The sequence below is a fragment of the Rattus norvegicus genome, chromosome 2 (assembly GCF_021556685.1).
Source record: "Rattus norvegicus strain SHRSP/BbbUtx chromosome 2, alternate assembly SHRSP_T2T, whole genome shotgun sequence".
NCBI lineage: Eukaryota > Metazoa > Chordata > Mammalia > Rodentia > Muridae > Rattus > Rattus norvegicus.
Genome location: NC_141535.1, coordinates 41425458 through 41448473, shown reverse-complemented (window position 1 = coordinate 41448473; position 23016 = coordinate 41425458). Strand labels below are relative to the sequence as shown.

The 23016-nt window shown below is 42.3% G+C and overlaps 2 pseudogenes; both read right to left on the bottom strand.

The window, feature by feature from the left end:
* Rpl29-ps23 (ribosomal protein L29, pseudogene 23) lies at positions 16993 to 17635 on the bottom strand (annotated as a pseudogene).
* On the bottom strand, positions 21994 to 22482 carry LOC147996055 (large ribosomal subunit protein eL29 pseudogene; annotated as a pseudogene).
* Positions 22483 to 23016: the final 534 nt, after the last annotated feature.

Here is a 23016-nt window from a genome sequence, read left to right as displayed (position 1 = left end):
AAATTACGAAGGGAAATAGAAGCCATCAAAATTAAGTCACGGAGTAAAAGAAAATAGGCTGGGGTGCCATGCTTGACTTCAGACTCTTTGCTCTAATGAAGTTGACTAAGTTGGTCCCTGCAGGTCCTTCAGAGGCGCTTCCGCCCTGCCTGCTCAGCTTGGGCACAGTTGTTTGTCTCTTGTATCCCGTGCAGATTCCGGGCAAGGCAGGTAGGTGGTGGGAGCCAGGTCTCCAGTTAACCCGCTAAGCTGCTGTCTTCAGAGCACAGGGTGCTTTGTTGCTGCTTGAGCAGGAGCTCCTGAGTATGCACAGCCACTGCCACAACGTTTCCACTACACTCCTGTTTTTTCTCCCCTGTGAAATCCCCTCCTGGATCATATTTGGTGCTGGCTGTTGTACTGAACTGCTGCCAAGGAAAAACAAGCTCGTTCCTGAAGAACTATCGCTGAACAGGTCCTAATAACTTTTCCCTTCCATTACCTATGCCGGGCGGTGGGCTAGAGGAGGGGTTGAATTCTTATTAAAAGTAAGTTGCAAAAAACTTTGCCTACATCCTGCTGTAGTAAAAATAAAGGAAAAAGCAAGCAGGCCCTTTTGTACAAAATACTTTATCAGAAGTCTTAAGCTCCTCAGGCTTCCTCAAAGAAGCTCTGAAGGCAATTTTAGCAAGTATCTGATAATCCTGTATGTAGTAAAAGAAGAGAGGCATTTGGGTCAACTAAAATCCAATTTTATTAGTCTTGTCTCTTAGTCTGCAATGCATCTGTCCAGGCTCTTACGGCTTTTAGAGTCTCTAGGGAGAAGTAATGTGTAATTCTAACAGGAGGACCGCTTTTGTACGTTACTTGTCCTTTTCTCCTTGCAGCTTTAACCACACTTTATTTGTTCTGCATGTTTACTGTCTTAGGTAATATATGCCCAGGGGAATTTCTTTTCGACTCCAGTCTATTTCATACTCTGTGTGCCCTCTTTACTTTGATAAGTCTCTTGTTTAAGTTAAGGACATTTTCTTCTATGATTTTGTTGAGAATTTTTTTTTCTTTTGACCTGAGTTTCTTTTCCTCCTTCCTGTCTTTATCATTTTATTATTGTACTTGTTATTTTGTAGAAAAATCCTATTTATTTCTTGGATGTTTTCTTCCAGGATTGACTTCCTTGCTTTCTTCCTTCCTTCCTCCTTTCCTTCCTTCCTTCCTTTCTTTCCTTTTCCTTTCTTCCTTTTCCCCTCTCCACTCTTTTCCTCCCTTTGGGTTTATCATTTTCCTCAATCTCTGTATCTATTCCTTCTAGCATCTCTTCAATGCCTGAGATTCTCTATTCCATCTGCTGTAGTCTGTTATTAAGGCCTGCCTCTGAGAGACTATTTCAGTTCCTGCATTTTACTCATCCACATCTCTCTGTTTAGGTTTTTTTTTTCTTTATTCATTTCCTTCCACAGTTTGTGTTTTCACAGATTTCTTCATTTTTCTCTTTAAAGACCTCTATCACATTTACAAATGCTGTTTTGCAGTCTTTTTTATTCTAGTTCTTCAGTCATGTTGGAATATTCTGGGTCTTCTGTGATAGTGGTGATGGGCTCTAATAGAGATTGTAATGCCCTGACTGTCACTGTTTGTGTTTTTATGCTGGTCTCTAGGTATCTGGGATTGGGAAGATTGTAATTCTAGGTGCTGGTATCTGGTTTTGTGTGATAGAAAGTATTTGATCTCAACCATGAATTTCTACCCATCCTTTGTCCATTTAGTTTCTGGATAAAAGATGCATACAAGCTTTATATTTATAATAATCCTTAATTAGCACAAGAACTGGGCAGATAACCATCCTGTATACTATTATGCATATTTCTCAGCCAATAATTCCATTATATAATTTGACATGGTTTTGTCTGGGCTGCTTTTAACTCCAATTTGCCAACTCATATAGCCATTATTTAAAGATTCTTGCCTCATAGAGGTTTCTCCTCTATTTACCTTCTTCTATCTACCCCTGTCATGGTCTCCTCCCACACCCAAGCTGAGAACACCAGGGAACACCTATCTCAATTCTGCATAGCTTTTGACTGTAGGCATTTTTATTTACAATTCAGAAATAACTTGGGGGCAAGGTCACATAAGAGTATGTATTAGTGTTTTCTTTCTTTCTTTCTTTCTTTCTTTTTTGTTGTTGTTTTTAATTTGTCTTTGTCTGGTTGGTTGGTTGGTTGGTTGGTTTTTTGAGACAGTGTTTCTCTACTGTATTAGTACTTTCAAAAGCCAGTTGCTTGATTAAGATATCTGGGGTCAGAGAAAGGATCACCCACTTTCTTAATTCTTTTGTATGGTAATCAAGAAATTCCACTAAAACTTCTGAAGGGCCCTCCAGCTCCAGGGTTTCTATAGGTACCTATGGATATTCTCTAGTTTACTTTATTGATCAGGATGGTCTTTTTTTTTTTTTTTTTTTACTATTTTATTTCTTTTCAACATCCCCCTCCCCCCTCCCCTTCCTTATGGGTGTTCCCCTCCCAACCCTCCCACCATTGCCGCCCTCCCCCCATAGACTAGTTCACTGGGGGTTCAGTCTTAGCAGGACCCAGGGCTTCCCCTTCCACTGGTGCTCTTACTAGGATATTCATTGCTACCTATGGGGTCAGAGTCCAGGGTCAGTCCATGTATAGTCTTTAGGTAGTGGCTTAGTCCCTGGAAGCTCTGGTTGCTTGGCATTGTTGTACTTTTGGGGTCTCGAGCCCCTTCAAGCTCTTCCAGTTCTTTCTCTGATTCCTTCAATAGGGGACCTATTCTCAGTTCAGTGGTTTGCTGCTGGCATTCGCCTCTGTATTTGCTGTATTCTGGCTGTGTCTCTCAGGAGCGATCTACATCCGGCTCCTGTCGGCCTGCACTTCTTTGCTTCATCCATCTAGTCCAATTGGGTGGCTGTATATGTATGGGCCAAATGTGGGACAGGCTCTGAATGGGTGTTCCTTCAGTCTCTGTTTTAATCTTTGCCTCTCCCTTCCCTGCCAAGGGTATTCTTTTTCCTCATTTAAAGAAGGAGTGAAGCATTCACATTTTGATCATCCGTCTTGAGTTTCGTTTGTTCTAGGGATCTAGGGTAATTCAAGCATTTGGGCTAATAGCCACTTATCAATGAGTGCATACCATGTATGTCTTTCTGTGATTGGGTTAGTTCACTCAGGATGATATTTTCCAGTTCCAACCATTTGCCTACGAATTTCATAAACTCGTTGTTTTTGATAGCTGAGTAGTATTCCATTGTGTAGATGTACCACATTTTCTGTATCCATTCCTCTGTTGAAGGGCATCTGGGTTCTTTCCATTTTCTGGCTATTATAAATAAGGCTGCGATGAACATAGTGGAGCACGTGTCTCTTTTATATGTTGAGGCATCTTTTGGGTATATGCCCAAGAGAGGTATAGCTGGATCCTCAGGCAGTTCAATGTCCAATTTTCTGAGGAACCTCCAGACTGATTTCCAGAATGGTTTTACCAGTCTGCAATCCCACCAACAATGGAGGAGTGTTCCTCTTTCTCCACATCCTCGCCAGCATCTGCTGTCACCTGAGTTTTTGATCTTAGCCATTCTCACTGGTGTGAGGTGAAATCTCAGGGTTGTTTTGATTTGCATTTCCCTTATGACTAAAGATGTTGAACATTTCTTCAGGTGTTTCTCAGCCATTCGGCATTCCTCAGCTGTGAATTCTTTGTTTAGCTCTGAACCCCATTTTTTAATAGGGTTATTTGTTTCCCTGCGGTCTAACTTCTTGAGTTCTTTGTATATTTTGGATATAAGGCCTCTATCTGTTGTAGGGTTGGTAAAGATCTTTTCCCAATCTGTTGGTTGCCGTTTTGTCCTAACCACAGTGTCCTTTGCCTTACAGAAGCTTTGCAGTTTTATGAGATCCCATTTGTCAATTCTTGATCTTAGAGCATAAGCCATTGGTGTTTTGTTCAGGAAATTTTTTCCAGTGCCCATGTGTTCCAGATGCTTCCCTAGTTTTTCTTCTATTAGTTTGAGTGTGTCTGGTTTGATGTGGAGGTCCTTGATCCACTTCGACTTAAGCTTTGTACAGGGTGATAAGCATGGATCGATCTGCATTCTTCTACATGTTGCCCTCCAGTTGAACCAGCACCATTTGCTGAAAATGCTATCTTTTTTCCATTGGATGGTTTTGGCTCCTTTGTCAAAAATCAAGTGACCATAGGTGTGTGGGTTCATTTCTGGGTCTTCAATTCTATTCCATTGGTCTATCTGTCTGTCTCTGTACCAATACCATGCAGTTTTTATCACTATTGCTCTGTAATACTGCTTGAGTTCAGGGATAGTGATTCCCCCTGAAGTCCTTTTATTGTTGAGGATAGCTTTAGCTATCCTGGGTTTTTTGTTATTCCAGATGAATTTGCAAATTGTTCTGTCTAACTCTTTGAAGAATTGGATTGGTATTTTGATGGGGATTGCATTGAATCTGTAGATTGCTTTTGGTAAAATGGCCATTTTTACTATATTAATCCTGCCAATCCATGAGCATGGGAGATCTTTCCATCTTCTGAGGTCTTCTTCAATTTCTTTCTTCAGTGTCTTGAAGTTCTTATTGTACAGATCTTTTACTTGCTTGGTTAAAGTCACACCGAGGTACTTTATATTATTTGGGTCTATTATGAAGGGTGTCGTTTCCCTAATTTCTTTCTCGGCTTGTTTCTCTTTTGTATAGAGGAAGGCAACTGATTTATTTGAGTTAATTTTATACCCAGCCACTTTGCTGAAGTTGTTTATCAGCTTTAGTAGTTCTCTGGTGGAACTTTTGGGATCACTTAAATATACTATCATATCATCTGCAAATAGTGATATTTTGACCTCTTCTTTTCCGATCTGTATCCCTTTGATCTCCTTTTGTTGTCTGATTGCTCTGGCTAGAACTTCAAGAACTATATTGAATAAGTAGGGAGAGAGTGGGCAGCCTTGTCTAGTCCCTGATTTTAGTGGGATTGCTTCAAGTTTCTCTCCATTTAGTTTAATGTTAGCAACTGGTTTGCTGTATATGGCTTTTACTATGTTTAGGTATGGGCCTTGAATTCCTATTCTTTCCAGGACTTTTATCATGAAGAGGTGTTGAATTTTGTCAAATGCTTTCTCAGCATCTAATGAAATGATCATGTGGTTCTGTTCTTTCAGTTTGTTTATATAATGGATCACGTTGATGGTTTTCCGTATATTAAACCATCCCTGCATGCCTGGGATGAAGCCTACTTGATCATGGTGGATGATTGTTTTGATGTGCTCTTGAATTCGGTTTGCCAGAATTTTATTGAGTATTTTTGCGTCGATATTCATAAGGGAAATTGGTCTGAAGTTCTCTTTCTTTGTTGTGTCTTTGTGTGGTTTAGGTATAAGAGTAATTGTAGATTCGTAGAAGGAATTCGGTAGGGCTCCATCTGTTTCAATTTTGTGGAATAGTTTGGATAATATTGGTATGAGGTCTTCTATGAAGGTTTGATAGAATTCTGCACTAAACCCATCTGGACCTGGGCTCTTTTTGGTTGGGAGACCTTTAATGACTGCTTCTATTTCCTTAGGAGTTATGGGGTTGTTTAACTGGTTTATCTGTTCCTGATTTAACTTTGATACCTGGTATCTGTCTAGGAAATTGTCCATTTCCTGAAGATTTTCAAATTTTGTTGAATATAGGTTTTTATAGTAAGATCTGATGATTTTTTGAATTTCCTCTGAATCTGTAGTTATGTCTCCCTTTTCATTTCTGATTTTGTTAATTTGGACGCACTCTCTGTGTCCTCTCGTTAGTCTGGCTAAGGGTTTATCTATCTTGTTGATTTTCTCAAAGAACCAACTTTTGGTCCTGTTGATTCTTTCTATGGTCCTTTTTGTTTCTACTTGGTTGATTTCAGCTCTGAGTTTGATTATTTCCTGCCTTCTACTCCTCCTGGGTGTATTTGCTTCTTTTTGTTCTAGAGCTTTTAGGTGTGCTGTCAAGCTGCTGACATATGCTCTTTCCTGTTTCTTTCTGCAGGCACTCAGCGCTATGAGTTTTCCTCTTAGCACAGCTTTCATTGTGTCCCATAAGTTTGAGTATGTTGTATCTTCATTTTCATTAAATTCTAAAAAGTTTTTAATTTCTTTCTTTATTTCTTCCTTGACCAGGTTATCATTGAGTAGAGCATTGTTCAATTTCCACGTATATGTGGGCATTCTTCCCTTATTGTTATTGAAGACCAGTTTTAGGCCGTGGTGGTCCGATAGCACGCATGGGATTATTTCTATCTTTCTGTACCTGTTGAGGCCCGTTTTTTGACCAATTATATGGTCAATTTTGGAGAAAGTACCATGAGGAGCTGAGAAGAAGGTATATCCTTTTGCTTTAGGATAGAATGTTCTATAAATATCCGTTAAGTCCATTTGGCTCATGACTTCTCTTAGTCTGTCGACATCACTGTTTAATTTCTGTTTCCATGATCTGTCCATTGATGAGAGTGGGGTGTTGAAATCTCCCACTATTATTGTGTGAGGTGCAATGTGTGTTTTGAGCTTTAGTAAGGTTTCTTTTACGTATGTAGGTGCCCTTGTATTTAGGGCATAGATATTTAGGATTGAGAGTTCATCTTGGTGGATTTTTCCTTTGATGAATATGAAGTGTCCTTCCTTATCTTTTTTGATGACTTTTAGTTGGAAATTGATTTTATTTGATATTAGAATGGCTACTCCAGCTTGCTTCTTCTGACCATTTGCTTGGAAAGTTGTTTTCCAGCCTTTCACTCTGAGGTAGTGTCTGTCTTTGTCTCTGAGGTGTGTTTCCTGTAGGCAGCAGAATGCAGGGTCCTCGTTGCGTATCCAGTTTGTTAATCTATGTCTTTTTATTGGGGAGTTGAGGCCATTGATATTGAGAGATATTAAGGAATAGTGATTATTGTTTCCCTTTATATTCATATTTGGATGTGAGGTTATGTTTGTGTGCTTTCATTCTCTTTGTTTTGTTGCCAAGACGATTAGTTTCTTGCTTCTTCTAGGGTATAGCTTGCCTCCTTATGTTGGGCTTTACCATTTATTATCCTTTGTAGTGCTGGATTTGTAGAAAGATATTGTGTAAATTTGGTTTTGTCATGGAATATCTTGGTTTCTCCATCAATGTTAATTGAGAGTTTTGCTGGATACAGTAACCTGGGCTGGCATTTGTGTTCTCTTAGGGTCTGTATGACATCAGTCCAGGATCTTCTGGCCTTCATAGTTTCTGGCGAGAAGTCTGGTGTGATTCTGATAGGTCTCCCTTTATATGTTACTTGACCTTTTTCCCTTACTGCTTTTAATATTCTTTCTTTATTTTGTGCGTTTGGTGTTTTGACAATTATGTGACGGGAGGTGTTTCTTTTCTGGTCCAATCTATTTGGAGTTCTGTAGGCTTCTTGTATGCCTATGGGTATCTCTTTTTTTAGGTTAGGGAAGTTTTCTTCTATGATTTTGTTGAAGATATTTACTGGTCCTTTGAGCTGGGAGTCTTCACTCTCTTCTATACCTATTATCCTTAGGTTTGATCTTCTCATTGAGTCCTGGATTTCCTGTATGTTTTGGACCAGTAGCTTTTTCCGCTTTACATTATCTTTGACAGTTGAGTCAATGATTTCTATGGAATCTTCTGCTCCTGAGATTCTCTCTTCCATCTCTTGTATTCTGTTGGTGAAGCTTGTATCTACAGCTCCTTGTCTCTTCTTTTGGTTTTCTATATCCAGGGTTGTTTCCATGTGTTCTTTCTTGATTGCTTCTATTTCCATTTTTAATTCCTTCATCTGTTTGATTGTGTTTTCCTGGAATTCTTTCAGGGATTTTTGCCATTCCTCTCTGTAGGCCTCTACTTGTTTATTAATGATTTCCTGTGTTTCCCTAAGTGTGTTCATGTCTTTCTTGAAGTCCTCCAGCATCATGATCAAATATGATTTTGAAACTAGATCTTGCTTTTCTGGTGTGTTTGGATATTCCATGTTTGTTTTGGCGGGAGAATTGGGCTCCGATGATGGCATGCAGTCTTGGTTTCTGTTGCTTGGGTTCCTGCGCTTGCCTCTCGCCATCAGATTATCTCTAGTGTTACTTTGTTCTGCTATTTCTGACAGTGGCTAGACTGACCTATAAGCCTGTGTGTCAGGAGTGCTGTAGACCTGTTTTCCTCTCTTTCAGTCAGTTATGGGGACAGTGTGTTCTGCTTTCCGGCGTGTAGTTTTTCCTCTCTACAGGTCTTCAGCTGTTCCTGTGGGCCTGTGTCCTAAGCTCACCAGGCAGCTTTCTTGCAGCAGAAAATTTGGTCTTACCTGTGGTCCCGAAGCTCAGGTTCGCTCGTGGGGTGCTGCCCAGGGGCTCTCTGCAGCGGCAGCAACCAGGAAGACCTGTGCCGCCCCTTCTGGGAGCTTCAGTGCACCAGGGTTCCAGATGGTCTTTGGCTTTTTCCTCTGGCGTCCGAGATGTGTGTGCAGGGAGCAGTCTCTTCTGGTTTCCCAGGCTTGTCTGCCTCTCTGAAGGTTTAGCTCTCCCTCCCACGGGATTTGGGTGCAGAGAACTGTTTATCCGGTCTGTTTCTTTCAGGTTCCGGTGGTGTCTCAGGCGCAGAAGTCCTGCCGCTCCTGGGCCCTCCCCCACGGGAGCCCAGAGGCCTTATACAGTTTCCTCTTGGGCCAGGGATGTGGGCAGGGGTGAGCAGTGTTGGTGGTCTCTCCCGCTCTGCAGCCTCAGGAGTGCCCACCTGACCAGGCGGTTGGGTCTCTCTCTCACCGGGTCTGGGAGCAGAGAGCTGCTGCGGGCCGGGATCCGCGGGTGTGGGGATCAGGATGGTCTTAATCTCAGAGGTCTGCCTGACTCTGTCTCCTGAATGCTGGGATAAGAGGCATGTGCCAGCATGCCAGGCTTGTGCCCTGAATAATTTGAAGGACTGAGTGGTCTCTCCTAGCTAAGAAAGATTTAGATATGCATCTGTGCAGACAGTTGCAAGGAGTTATGAAATGGGTATGGTCTAGATGCCTTGAGAGGCATATGTCATAGGATTTTCAAGTTAAAGTCCTTGGCTCCTCTGAAGTGGACACTTAAGTGTTCTATGGAAAATCAATTGTATTAGATGGTGTTTTGCTGGGGCAAACACATGAAGGAGTGTTTTCCTGAAGTGGACACAGGGGAAAGACTATGATTGACTGGAGAAGGGACCTTTAGCTAAAGCAGGTACACTTCAAAGGGTGTTCTGTTAAAGCAAGCACATGAAAAGACGTGTGTTGAAGGATTCTTTGCTAATGGCAAGCATGCATAAGTCTGCCTTACATTGGGTAGTTGAGCCACATTTGTGGGATTCCACAGAGAAAAATGCACTCAGAAACTTCTGGTGGCGTGCTGCAGTTTCTTACTACTCCCGTGGACTTTGGCTGAGTGGCAGAGTGATGTCACCTGTGACAGACATACATACTGAGATAAGACACATGCTGAGGCAAAGCATATGGAGGACACGTGATATTTGGTGGTATGATTGGGACTCGATGGACAGTGAAGGAGGCTGCACTTCTAGAGCTGGCTGTGCAATGCTTGTAGATCTTGCATGTTTACTGGCCTTCGCTTCCCTTAGAGAAACACAGAAGGGAACGTCTCCTGGCATACCTCAGGGACCCTCCTACTGACTCATACCTGCTGAGGCATGCCTGACTCTGCCAGGTAATGCCAAAGCTGCTGATTCATGCTTCCTGTCCGGACTCTACCAAACTGGGCTGCTGATGTATCTGTGAACTGTTTGCGAGTGGATCAAGCTGCTGCTGCTGACCTGTGATCTGATCTGCTGATTTCCAGACAAAGCAGATGGGACTTGCTCAAAAGAACCATTTCTAAACAAGTCCACTCCCCCATACCCTTTCTTTCCCACTACCTCTGGCAAAAAGTGGCTAAAAGGAAAGTTAAAATACCTAAGAACCGTCATTAAAAATAGTTTTAAAAAAATAACAGTTATACTCCTGCTTTTAGATCCTGAGAAACATCCCTGGCTGTTCTGGAACTCAGTGTGTAGACCAGGGTGGCTTAAAACTTACAGAGATTTGTCTGTCTTTGCCTCCTGAGTGCTGGGATTAAAGGCATGAACCACCACCCCATCCAGTCAACAGCTCTTGAAAGGCTTCACTCACTCATGTCACCGTGCTGAATCTGTTTACCACATGAGTCACTAAGAGATAATGACACTCTTGCCTTCCCACTCGAGTGGTTCTGTTCAGTACCTCTATTCCAACGCATATGATCCAAATTATTCTTCTGCCCCTAATGTTTTACTTTTTTTCTGTTGTCATTTGGACGTCAGTGTTGAAATTAGAAACTTTACGAGTCACTAAGTAAATCGCAGAAGTTAAAACATGCACATGAATGATAATCGATAGTTTACATGGCACAATTGTCAAGATGTTTCTAAATTTAGAAAAATTAAAGAAACGTAAGAGTTGTCTCTGCTATCCCTTCAGTTATCTCCTCTAATGGGAACTAATGTTGAAAACACCATTCGGAAATCTGTTTGCTTTCCTGCCAAAGACCAGCTTTGGCATCCATCTGGTGTGCAAACTGAGGCAGGCAGCCATTGGGGATCAGTGCTTAGAGCTGCTGACGGGTGGATCCAGATACCTAAAGATGCCGCTGCCAAAGGAAGCCAGAAATCAGAGAAGTTACTCAGCAGACCTTTTTATGAGGGAACAATGCTTGAATTACTGGAGCTGGCACTCCCTTAGGGTAGTGGAAAAACTATGAACGTCGTTTAACTCCTTGGGACCAGCAAGAAAGAGAAAGAAAGAGAGAATTCTCTGTCTGAATGCCTTTCTCTCTCTCTCTCTCTCTCTCCTCTCTCTTCTCTCTCTCTCTCTCTCTCTCTCTCTCTCTCTCTCTCTCACACACACACAAACACACACTTAGTGAATAAAACAAAGCAGTAACTCCATATACACAAACATATATGCATACAAAGACACAGACATACATGCATTGAGACCTATAGACATACATACATTCACACATAGATTGATTGGAGCAGAGCTCCAGCAAGCAGGCTTCAAACATTCCACACCTGGATACGTAAGTACACATAATAGGTGGACTGAGAAAGCAACACACACCCAGACAAGCAACAAGTTTTACACACACACATACACATACACATAGTTGATGGGTGAAAGGAACAATGTACCAAACCACCACAGACACAAACCTTACACATACACATATGTGGTGAATGAGGGTAGAAGCTCTGACCCTCATTCATGCAAACTTTGCACATATACATACATACATAGATACATACATACATACATACATACATACATACATACATGCACACACAGTTGATGGATAAAAGGAGCAATGCTCTAACCCATCACACACACAATCCTTGCACATATTCACAATACACATAGTTTATGGTAGAAGAAATAATACTGCAGCCCACCACACATAAGGCTCAACAGAGACACAGAGTTGGTGGAGGCTCCAACCCCCACACATTATTCTTCATTTCATCACTTATCTATCGCAGCGAAATTTTTCATGCAGTATTAAATTACAATGTGTTTGTGTTTTAGTTTTATTGCAGTGAATGGTGTGTTTTCCAATCCCTTATAAGAAATAACATTATAAGTACAGGTAAAGAGCACAAATTAGTACCACAAACCAATGCACATTCATAACAAAGCAACTTGTCATAGATTAGCAAAGTATAATATATACACTTTAGTGTGATAGATTAACAAAGTGTAGCAAGATAGTTTCTCAGTCAGTTTCTGTTATTGGCAGGCAGCAATTTGCAATTACAAAGAAATGAGTAATTGTTTTCTTATTTTTCTTTAAATGTAATCTTGCAAGAATCTTAAAAGAATCACAAATCTAAACTTTTATATAAAAATCAGCCATATCGACCTTAAGTCCTCAGAATGCATATTGACTTACCAGCAATTCTTAGTAAGCCTTATTATCAGGATGCCGAGGGGAAAAATGGGAGTAAGAAATCAATTATCACCAGTCCAGCCTGAGTGAGAGTCATGTCAGCTAGTAGCACCGTTTTTCTTATTTCCTGACCATAAAGGTCCTAGCTTAACCCATAAGAGTGTGCCTTTCTGAACTTCAAATTATTTCCTAAGATTTTCTACATCAGAGTCAATAGTAGAAAACATCTCAACCTGGTTGCACTAATAACTTTTATTCCCAATGTTTTGTAAGGGTGGAGGTCATTGCTGACAATCTAAGTATCTAAGTTCTTCACAGGACCAAGGGCATTTCCTCCTATTGATGCTGGACAATGCCATCCTCTGCCACATATGTGGCTGGAGTCATGGGTCCCTCCATGTGTACTCATTGGTTGGTGGTTTAGTCCCTGGGAGCTCTGGTGAGGTTTGGTTGGTTCTTCTTATGGTGTTGCAAACCCCTTCTGCTCCTTCAGTCTTTTCTCTAACTCCTCCATTGGGGTCCCCTTGTTCAGTCCAATGGTTAGCTGCAACCATCCTCATGTGTGTAAGTAAGGCTCTGGCAGAGCCTCTTGGGAGGCATCCTGTCAGCACACTTCTTGGCATCAGCAATAGTGACTGGGTTTGGTGACTGCATAAAAGATGGATCCCCAGGTGGGCCAGTCTCTGGATGGCCTTTCCTTCAGTCCCTGCTCCACTCTTTGACCCTGTATATCCTCCCATGAGTATTTTGTTCTCCCTTCTAAGAAGAAATGACACATCCACATTTTGGTCTTCCTTCTTCTTGGGCTTTTGGTCTGAATGCTCTCTGAGTCCAGTGAAACCAAGGATGGGGATTGGAGCTAACTTCAGAGAGTTCTCTATTCTAGGTTTAGAGTGGCTCTTGCAGCTTCCCACCACCCTAGAGCCTTAGCTCGTCCCCTGACTCACATGATAATGACTGCGAAACCAAGTGGACAGGTGCTTGAGAACAGCCATCTCAATTCCTGAAAGATTTCCCTGTGGCATCTTTCCTTGGGTGCTGATAACAGGGTCCAGGGACTTTGGCCTCAGCCCAAAAGTAATGAGAAACGAAAAAAGAACAACCAGGGAACTTTCCTACCTCAGACAGGAAGGGTAGGAAGGAGAGCCTGGTGCACATGCAGAGGCCTGCAAGGACCTGTCCTACCCAGTCTTTGTGCCCTTCCCCTTTTCAGCTTGTCAGTGGGGTTGCCAATGTCCAAGTGACCTAGTCAGGTAGCTCTTTTTTTTTTCTTAGATTTCTTTTTTTTACTTTACATTTCAAATGTTATACCCTTTCCCAGTTTCCCCTCCATAAACCCCCTATCCCATCTCCCCTCCCTCTGCTTATATGAGGGTGTTCCCCACCCATTTGCGAACCATTTCCCCCCTCCACGACCTGACACTCCCCTGCACTGGGGGATTGGGGGGGGGTCTGGCCTTGACAGGACCAAGGGCTTCTCCCATTGGTGCCCAACAAGGCCATCCTCTGCTACATATGCAGCTGGAAACATTTGTACTCTTTGGATGGTGGTTTAGTCCCTGGGAGCTCTGGTTGGTTGGTATTGTTGTTCTTATGGGGTTGCAAGCCCCTTCAGCTCCTTCAATCCTTTCTCTAAATCCTCCAATGGGAACCCCATTCTCAGTTCAAGCTGCAAGCATTCACCTCTGTATTTGTCAGGCTCTGGCAGAGCCTTTCATGAGACAGCTATATCAGGCTCCTGTCAGCTTGCACTTCTTGGCATCAGCAATATTGTCTGAGTTTGGTGGCTGTATGTATATGGACTGGATCCCCAGGTGGGGGCAGTCTCTGGACGGCTTTTCTTCAGTCTCTGCTCCAAACTTTGTCTCCATATCTCCTCCTGTGAGTATTTTTGTTCCCCCTTATAAGAAGGGCTGAAGCGTCCGTTCTTTGGTTGTCCTTCTTCTTGACTTTCATGTGGTCTGTGGATTCTATTTTGGGTAATCCGAGCTTTTTGGCTAAACTCTTAAGGTCTCTCTTAGGTCTCTCTCTCTCTCTCTCTCTCTCTCTCTCTCTCTCTCTCTCTCTCTCTCTCTCTCTCTCTCTCTCCCCTCAGATTTACTATTGGTCTGCTTCATCTCTGGGAGGGCCCAGCTCTATTGTAGCCACTCTTTGCACATATTTGAGACTAGTGTTAATTCCTTATGAAGATGATTTTTTCCTTTTTGTGTGTGGAGGGGTCTGTGCTTATGTGTGAGGAACCACTGACTGGCTGTGCACATGAATGGATAGCTAGTGCCCATAGACCGCAGCCTGCCCCCTCTTCCCCACCCTTGCCTGAGGAAGCTTGCTGGGGAAGCTTCTAAGGGAATGCATGTCTTTCCCCTCCCTTCACTCTACACTTGTTCCTGTTCTTTCAAATTGTTTTAGTGAAGCTGAAAATGCAGCTCAGTACTGGATTCCCTCCTAGTGCTGTAGGAGTCGGCAGAGTTAGGGCTTGGTTATTGGCAGGAAGGCTGCTCCTGTGGACTGGGAAAGCGCAAGACCTTTTCAAAAAGAATACAATGTAACATTCTTTTGGAAGTCTCTCAAGGCCTGCTTACCTACTGCAAAAATATCCTAGAAAAACTACTGAGAGGTTTAAATGTAAAATGGATCCAAAACTTCATCATGAAAATTTCCTTAATTTTAACAGAGTTTGGGGCCAAAGGACAAAATAAAACTTAGGGAAAATATACTTGAGTGCTGGGAGCTCTGCAGCAGCCTTGGTGGGGGGAATAGGAGGGAGGGGCCACAGCGGGTGGGGGTTCAGGTATAGGTGTGAGGCCACATGCTTTCCCCATTGCTTACCCTGCATTGCTCACCAAACTGCTCACCTTGGACAGACTTCCAAAGAGGTGACAGATGTCAAAAAGAGTCATAATAACCAAGAAAGTGTCCCTACAACAGCACAGAAAAAAACTCAAGGAAGGCATTCCTAATTGTCATCCTTAACTCTTGATCTGAAATAAAATAAAAAGCAAATGGAAAAATTTTGGATGTTTATTGGAGATAAATATTTGGCTCTTTTGCAAATAAATTGACTGGTAATGCTTAAAAGTCGGATATGGAATTTAGTGAAAATGCTTCTGCTGATATTACATATAATATCAGAAATCAATTGGCAACAGTATGAGATTAACAAGCAGGAGAATTTTAGCAGGGTTTGTTGAGGATGCTTCTAAAACATGACATACTTGCCAGTGACACAGTCCTGGTGGAAACCACTTAGGCAGGACATGTGTGAGCATCAAATCTCAAGGGCCCTCTGAATACTCAGATGGATTTTACTCCTTCACTAGGTTATGAATGCATTCTGGTTACTTTCCATTTATTTATTTATTTTTGTATAGAAGCCATGCAGTTTATTTACAATATTGTACATTAAGGGAATATGTTTGAAGATCACACTGGAAGTTCCCAAAGCTATACACGAAACACATACTGAGAGGTTCTTACAAAATGTAGGACAGAATTTGGCAGACTGTTGTGGATTGTGAGTATTATGCAACCATTATCCAGAAATAAGTCAAAACATTCACATCAGTTGAATTTCAAGAAATTAAAGGCTAAAAACATTTAGCTAATAGCTGTTATCATATAGTTGAAAGACTACCATGTAAGGATGGGGATTTATAAAACAGGTCAGTTTTCAAAAGATTTGATGCTCACACATGTCCTGCCTAAGTGGTTTCCACCAGGACTGTGTCACTGGCAAGTATGTCATGTTTTAGAAGCATCCTCAACAAACCCTGCTAAAATTCTCCTGCTTGTTAATCTCATACTGTTGCCAATTGATTTCTGATATTATATGTAATATCAGCAGAAGCATTTTCACTAAATTCCATATCCGACTTTTAAGCACTACCAGTCAATTTATTTGCAAAAGAGCCAAATATTTGTCTCCAATAAACATCCAAAATTTTTCCATTTGCTTTTTATTTTATTTCAGATCAAGAGTTAAGGATGACAATTAGGAATGCCTTCCTTGAGTTTTTTTCTGTGCTGTTGTAGGGACACTTTCTTGGTTATTCAGTAATTTCATATAAAAGTCTTCAGATGTTATTTTTCAAATTATGTTCAGGACTGAACTATATTATCAGTAGATATATAGATTAAATCTATGACTTTTATATAATTATTTATTGTACTCTAAGGAATTCTCAATTTTTCACCTTGGGAACAAAGGTGAGAAGAAAGCCAATCAGTTAACTTAGGATGGAGGAAAAGCTCTTGGTAGGAGCAAATCGTCAACACGGAAACCCTGGTCCTATTTTCCATTCATTATCAGAGTAGACTGAAGCCGCTCTTTGCCAGAGAACTACCAGTTTAAATATGGGGAACAAAGAGGTAAGATTAAATGAAAACAGATAAATCCTTGTGTGTGTGTGTGTGTGTGTGTGTGTGTGTGTGTGTGTGTGTGTGTGTGTGTGGTGTGTGGTGTGTGTGTGTGTGTCTGTGTGTCTGTGTGTGTGTGTCTGTGTCTGTGTGTGTGTGTGTCTGTGTGTGTGTGTGTGTGTGTGTGTGTGCAGAAACTGTTCCTCCTCAATGGCACAGGAGACTTAGACTTCTAGAGAAAAATTGTCTTTGCAACCCAAAAAGGATCTGACCAGGTGTAGTTAATGAACATCATAGCCGTCAAACTCTGAGGTAGTGGTTCTTAAATTCTTACTTCCCTTCTCAAAAGATAGATGTCAGCTCCCCCTGACCACCACGCTTCCATTCTCTCTGAGGACGGAAACAGGGTTTTCAGTAGTCTTCCATTAACTTCCAACTGCAGAGATGGACAGCAACTTCCCAAGATGGTCAGCAACTTCCCAAGATGGTGGAACAAAGACGGGCACTCGGAGTGGACAAATTCTGTTCATGGTGATTAAACAAGATACACTTTCCAATTCTTCAACCATTTTCTGATCTCCTTTTGTTGTCCATGGTTCTCTGTCAATACTGAGACTCTTAATACAAGTCTCCCTTCCCTTCATTCTTTTCTTTCAGATACCCCTGGTCTCCTGTCCCTAAAGCAAAACAAAACTGTCTTTTTTTTTTCTTGTCTCAAGTTTATTTGTAAAAACAGCACAGGACACTGACCATGTGTAAATAGTGTGTAGGTGGTTGTGTCACAGCAGTCTGTCTGTCTTCACACTGGCAGGAGCCTTTTCTATGGGTCCTTCACAGGGGCCTGGGCACCCTTGGGAGCCTGGGCTAGAACTTTGGCCTGGGCCTTAACTGGAGCTATGGCCTCTGCCTTGGTTTGAACCTTGGACTTTGGTTGGCAGAGCCTATGACCCTTGGCCATGTATCTTCGAATCCTCTTGCCAAGCTTGGGGTGAGCGATGAAAGCCAGACGGCTGAGTTTGCGGCTGGAGCCCTTTAGCATCTTGGACTCTCTTGGACAGTCTGAGGCTTCACAAGGGCCCTGATGGCCTCTGCTCATGCACTCACTGCCTTGGCATTGTTGGCCTGCATCTTCCTCAGGCCTTTCCTGTTGTGCTTCTTGGCAAAGTGCATGTTCCTCAGGAACTTGGGGTCAGCCCCCTTAAGAGAGTCATATCTTCGTGACTGGGGTTTCTTGATGCCATTTCTGTGCCATTTGAGGGACTGGCTGTGTGTGGTGTGGTTCTTGGACTTGGTCGTGTCTGCAGGGTAACCCGCAGCTCCCACAGCGCCTGGGACCAGAAGGGATTGGAGCAAAATTGAGGTTTTTGGTTTTCTTTTTTTCCCCAGACTGCACTGTTGCTCTGACACCAGTGGATCTGTGAATCTGTAATCCCTTAATTGGGTCTGTTAGGAATGTCAAAAACAAACAAGCAGACAAAACTTGTACCTTTAAATACTTCAAAAGGAAAATTCTCTGTAAAAACCCTGTCTGGCAGTCAAGTTCCCTACACGTGATTTGTTGCAACTACTAATTTGGAATGCCTTGTTACACTGTAGCCGTCTCCTCTTCCTGTTAACTTTTTACATCATGTTTTCTTCTGCAAGCTTTACCTTTACTGCTGCTGTGTGTTAAAAGTTCTTGAGATAAGAACATCTGAGTTTGGTGCTTTTCTTAGACGGAGTGCTCGCTGCCTGTTAGTCATTGTGTCCACCACTACACTCCTTTAATTTTGCCTCCTGCATGTCGGCTGTGCTGCCCAACACAGAGCTCTTCCTTTCACAAAGCCGTCTTTCTTTGTAATGAAAATGTTTCAAAACCTCCCGTTCTTTATGCATTTGTAGTCTGAACCCCTTTTTTCTCCTATGTGCTGTGTTTAATGACATGGGCATATGATTAAAAAGCTCTTGATTAGGAATGCTATGTCTAATACTTAGTCTCTTGACTTTGCAATCTTCGCCTTATTAAATTTCTATGATGACTAATTCTGCTTGTCCTTTATAATTTCCTTATCCTAGTTATTACTAGGTTTCCCCCCTTTTTTGGACAGAAACAAAACTCCTTCTATTATCTATCTATGCATATTTCTGTGATCATTTTGGCTTTCTAAAATTACACTAAATACATTATTTGTGCAATTTCAATACTATATGATACAACCATCATTTTGGTGGTTATCTTTAATTCACTTTTAAAATTCGAAGATCTCACGGAACTTTGCAGCTGGGGAAGACACTGTTCATGATGATGCTTCCATTTATCATGGCTCTGACCCTACACGCAGAACTCCCAAGGTTACGAGATGCAGAGACACGTGCTTATCTGTTTCTTATTCAAAATTTCCTGAAAAGAGAGTCCTAAGTGAGTCAGGTACCTGGCTCTTCTATTGGTTCTAGAGACTGAACTCAGGTCTCAGGCTTATGTAGAAAATACTCACTGACATAGACCCTTGCAGCCCACCGTCCACCAGAGGTAGTGGAGAAGAAAGGACACAGGGCAAGTGGACCTGTTAGAAAGGTTCTTTGGAGCAACTCTCTTCTGGGTTGTCTGGAATCTGGCAGTTCAGTTCACAGGTCAGCAGCAAGCGGCAGCTTGATCCATGCCTGGGATATACCAGAAGTCCAATAGAGTTGGGATCACAACGGTGGAACTACCTAGCATCATACACAGCCAGGCCTTAGCCTTGGCTTGAGTCAGCAGGAGGGTCCAGGAGGAATGTCAGAAGTTCTCCGCTGTGCCTCTCTCAGGAAAACGAAGATCAGGGAAGATGCAAGACCCATGACTGTTGCACATCTAGCTCTATAAGCAAGCCAAGCTCAGTCTCTGCCACTGTCAGTCGAGTCCTTTTCATACTGTCTCCAAGCATCACATTCCCTCCACTTGTCCTGCCTTTGCACATATCTTGAATACACATTATGGCCTACACTTTCCAAATAACTAGATATTACTATGTGTACCTTTTGTTTGTTTGCTTGCTTTTTGGTTTTATCTTTTTAAGACAGAGTTTCTCTATATAGCAAGAGTTGTCCTGGAACTTGCTCTGTAAACCAGGCTGGCCTCAAACTCCTAGAAATCCATCTGCCTCTGCCTCTTAAGTGCTGGGATTAAAGGCATGTACCACTATTGCCTAGTGAAGTGGATACTTTTTAAAAACATTTTATTTTTAGTTCTAATTGTATGCATGTGTATCTCAGTGTGGGTATGTATGTATGCTTTCAAGTGCCTGTGGAAAACAGAGTTGTAGGATCCCCTGTCACTAGAGTTATAGGTGGCCGTGAGCCACCTAGATATTGGTACTGGAAACCGAATGTCAGTCCTCCACAAAAGCAGTAATCCTTAACCACTGAGCCATCTCTCTAGTCCTGAGTCTTCTTAATTAAAGAACACTTAAGTGCACAAGGGAAAACAACTGCAGATGATAGAAGTGAACAGAAGTTTAGAAGCTGAAACTCAGGAGGCCGTGTATAACGTGACGGCCTAGTAGTGTCAGATTCTCTTAAGAATCAGAGTCGGGAAGGAAGACAGTGTACAGGAAGATTCCAGGCTCCCTCTCCAATTCCCAAGGAAGCAGCCAGAAAAAGGTGAAAGCACATAGGCAGACCTTTCTCCCTGAGTTGCAGGGAGGAGGACGCCATGACCACAAACAAGTATGTGGTAGAGAGATGGGAGAGAAATGGAAGTGGAGAGGTTCATGTGCTGTGGAGAGAGGCTGAGCTGGAGATGTGATGGTGCTGATGCCCAATACATCAAAACGAGACCAAAAAGTCTACAAAAAATACCCATTGAGTTAGTTTTGTGTTGTCCAACTACTCTTGGGATTTGGGACCCAAAGCATGACAAATACAAAGGCAGATGCTGGCAGCCAATCATTGAGCTGAGAATGGGGTCCCCATTAGAGGAGTTAGATAAAGGGCTGAAGGAGCTGAAGGGCTTTGTAACCCCATAAGAACAACAATATCAACTACCAGAGCTCCCTGGGAGTAAACCACCATCCAGAGTGTACACATGGACAGACCCATGGCTCCAGCTGCATATGTAGCAGAGGATGGCCTTGTTGGGCACCAATGGGAGGAGAAGCCCTTGGTCCTGCCAAGGCTCGACCCCCCCCACTGTAGGGTAATGTCACAGCAGGGGGTGGGAAAGGTTGGGTAGATGGGTGGAGGAACGCCCTCATAGAAGGAGGGGGGCAATAGAATAGGGGATTTATGGACAGGAAACCAGGAAAGATGATAACATTTGAAATGTAAATAAATAAAAAAAATCCAATAAAAAAGAAGAAAGGAAAAAGAAGAAAAAATTCATCCTTAACTGCTCTGTGCGCCTTGCACATTCCACACAACGATATCAACCAACCAGAGCTCCCTAGGACTCTAGGATCTAGAAGTAGATCTTGTTTGTAAGTTTTGTATATTACAGAGTGACATACCCAGAGGGCAGCCCTGATACGATTCACCCTCATGAATCCTGAATTGACTTTCTGTTCTGATCCTTGCCTGATCTTGACTCAAACTGATGCTGTTTCCAGAGACTTGCTTGGAGAGTAGCTTCAAAAAGGGCTGCTAAAGCAAATATAACCTGCTTCTTTTATTTTGACTTAACCATTTTTCCAATTTTCTTTTGGGCTCCACAAAAGAAATTCTTTATCTCAATCATTAGGAAGCAATCATAAGAAGACCACCATCTCGGGCTGGAGAAATGGCTCAGCCATTAAGGGCTAGGCTCACAACCAAATATATAAGAAGACCATCATCTCAATTCTTTAAGTTTTGATCATTTAATAAATTACAGATATATTGTCATTTTAATGGATAATTTACAAATAATTACAGTTTTGGACAAGGAGGAAACTAAATAGAGCACTTTCCTTTCCTTTTCTCTTCTTTCTTTCTTAGGTAAAGGTATCCTTGGGGCAGTGGAATTAGCATCAAAATACAGATAACTCCAGGGCAAGCCACAACATTTTCCTTTCCTCCTTTAAATTATTGTGTTTTTTTTCCCCTGTCTCAAAATCTCTCCCCACTGTCCCTTACTAACTTTCTGACTTCTAAGTCTATTTCAAGTGAAACACATTTATCTAGAGTTTTGAGTAAATGACTTAGTGTTGGTTCTCAGAACCAGAATCCCACTTAGTACCATGAACAGTGACCTGAATGTATTTAAGGAGTAAATCCCAGATCTCCTAAAACATATGAACTCTGTTCACTTTTAAATCATTCGATATGTGCAGCTTATTGAAGCAAATATTATGGTACAGTGTTGAGAAATCTTCAAACTACAGTAGGTAATGACCTCCACTCTTCCTCAGACTTAAAGGAAACAGAAGAAAATGCTCTTTCATAAATTGGATTTTTTTCACAGGGCTGTGATTACCTTTGTCTTGACATGACAGCCCCAAACACTGGGCACCCTTGAGTATATTTGTGAAGATGATGATGTCTGCTTCAATTCTTTTAAGTATTCGTTCTCTCTTCCTTGCTCTCCCAGAGGAAGAATAAACAGATGAGACCAGCACTTTCTTTTCTTTCTTAGTTTCTTTTTTTTTTTCAGATTTTTGTCTCAAGAGTATTTGTAAAAACAGCACAGGACACTGACCATGTGTAAATAAAGTGTAGGTAGGTGTGTCACAGCAGCCCGTCTGTCTTCACACTGGCAGGAGCCTTTTCTATGGGGCTTTCACAGGCACCTGGGCACCCTTGGGAGCCTGGGATGGAGCTCTGGCCTGGGTCTTAGCTGGAGCTTTGGCCTCTGCCTCGGTTTGAACCTTGGGCTTTGGCTGACAGAGTCTACAACCCTTGACCAGGTAGCTTCAAATCCTCTTCCCAAGCTTGGAGTGAGTGATGAAATCCAGACAGCTCAGTTTGTGGCTGGGGCCCTTTGGAATCTTGGGCTGGATGGGCTGAGGCTTCACAAGGATCTTGATGGCCTGTGCTCGTGTACTCATTGCCTTTGCATTGTTAGCTTTCCTCTTCTTCAGGCCTTTCTTGTTGTGCTTCTTGGCAAAGTGCGTGTTCCTCAGGAACTTGGGGTCAGCCCCCTTAAGAGATTCATATCTTTGTGACTGGAGTTTCTTGATGCCGTTTCTGTGCCATTTGAGGGACTGGTTGTGTGTGGTGTGGTTCTTAGACTTGACTGTGTCTGCAAGGTAAGCCATGGTTCCTGCAGGGCCTTGGACAGGAAGCAGACCAGCATTTTCAAATCCTTTTGCTAATTGAAAGAACCATTAGACAACCCATGACTTGAGAAGCAAAAGCTGGTAAAATATGACTTTTCAAGAAAAATGCCCTATTTAGACTTACTGATTTATAGAAGACACAAGCATAGGGGAAAATAGATTCTTGTCTTTCCCACTGGTTTAAGCAGAGACAGTTGTCGGTGCCCCATGCCCGCACCGACACGGTATCAAGAATCGGGCGAAAGCCTGCGGGATTAAAGAAACACACACACACAGGTCAAGCCAGAAGATAAAGAGAGGGGGAATCCTCCATCTTCCTCTAAGGGCACAGGAATGACTCCAGGGACCTGAACCATGAGAGCTGAATCTTCATGCTCCCAGGATCAGCAAGTCTCACCAGCCACCTCTGGCAGCTGGCATACTCCTGCAGCATCCTGTAGGAAAAACACAAACATTCCCTCTTCCCCATATAAAATACCTGAACAGGATCATGCCAATACATGGATCTTTCTA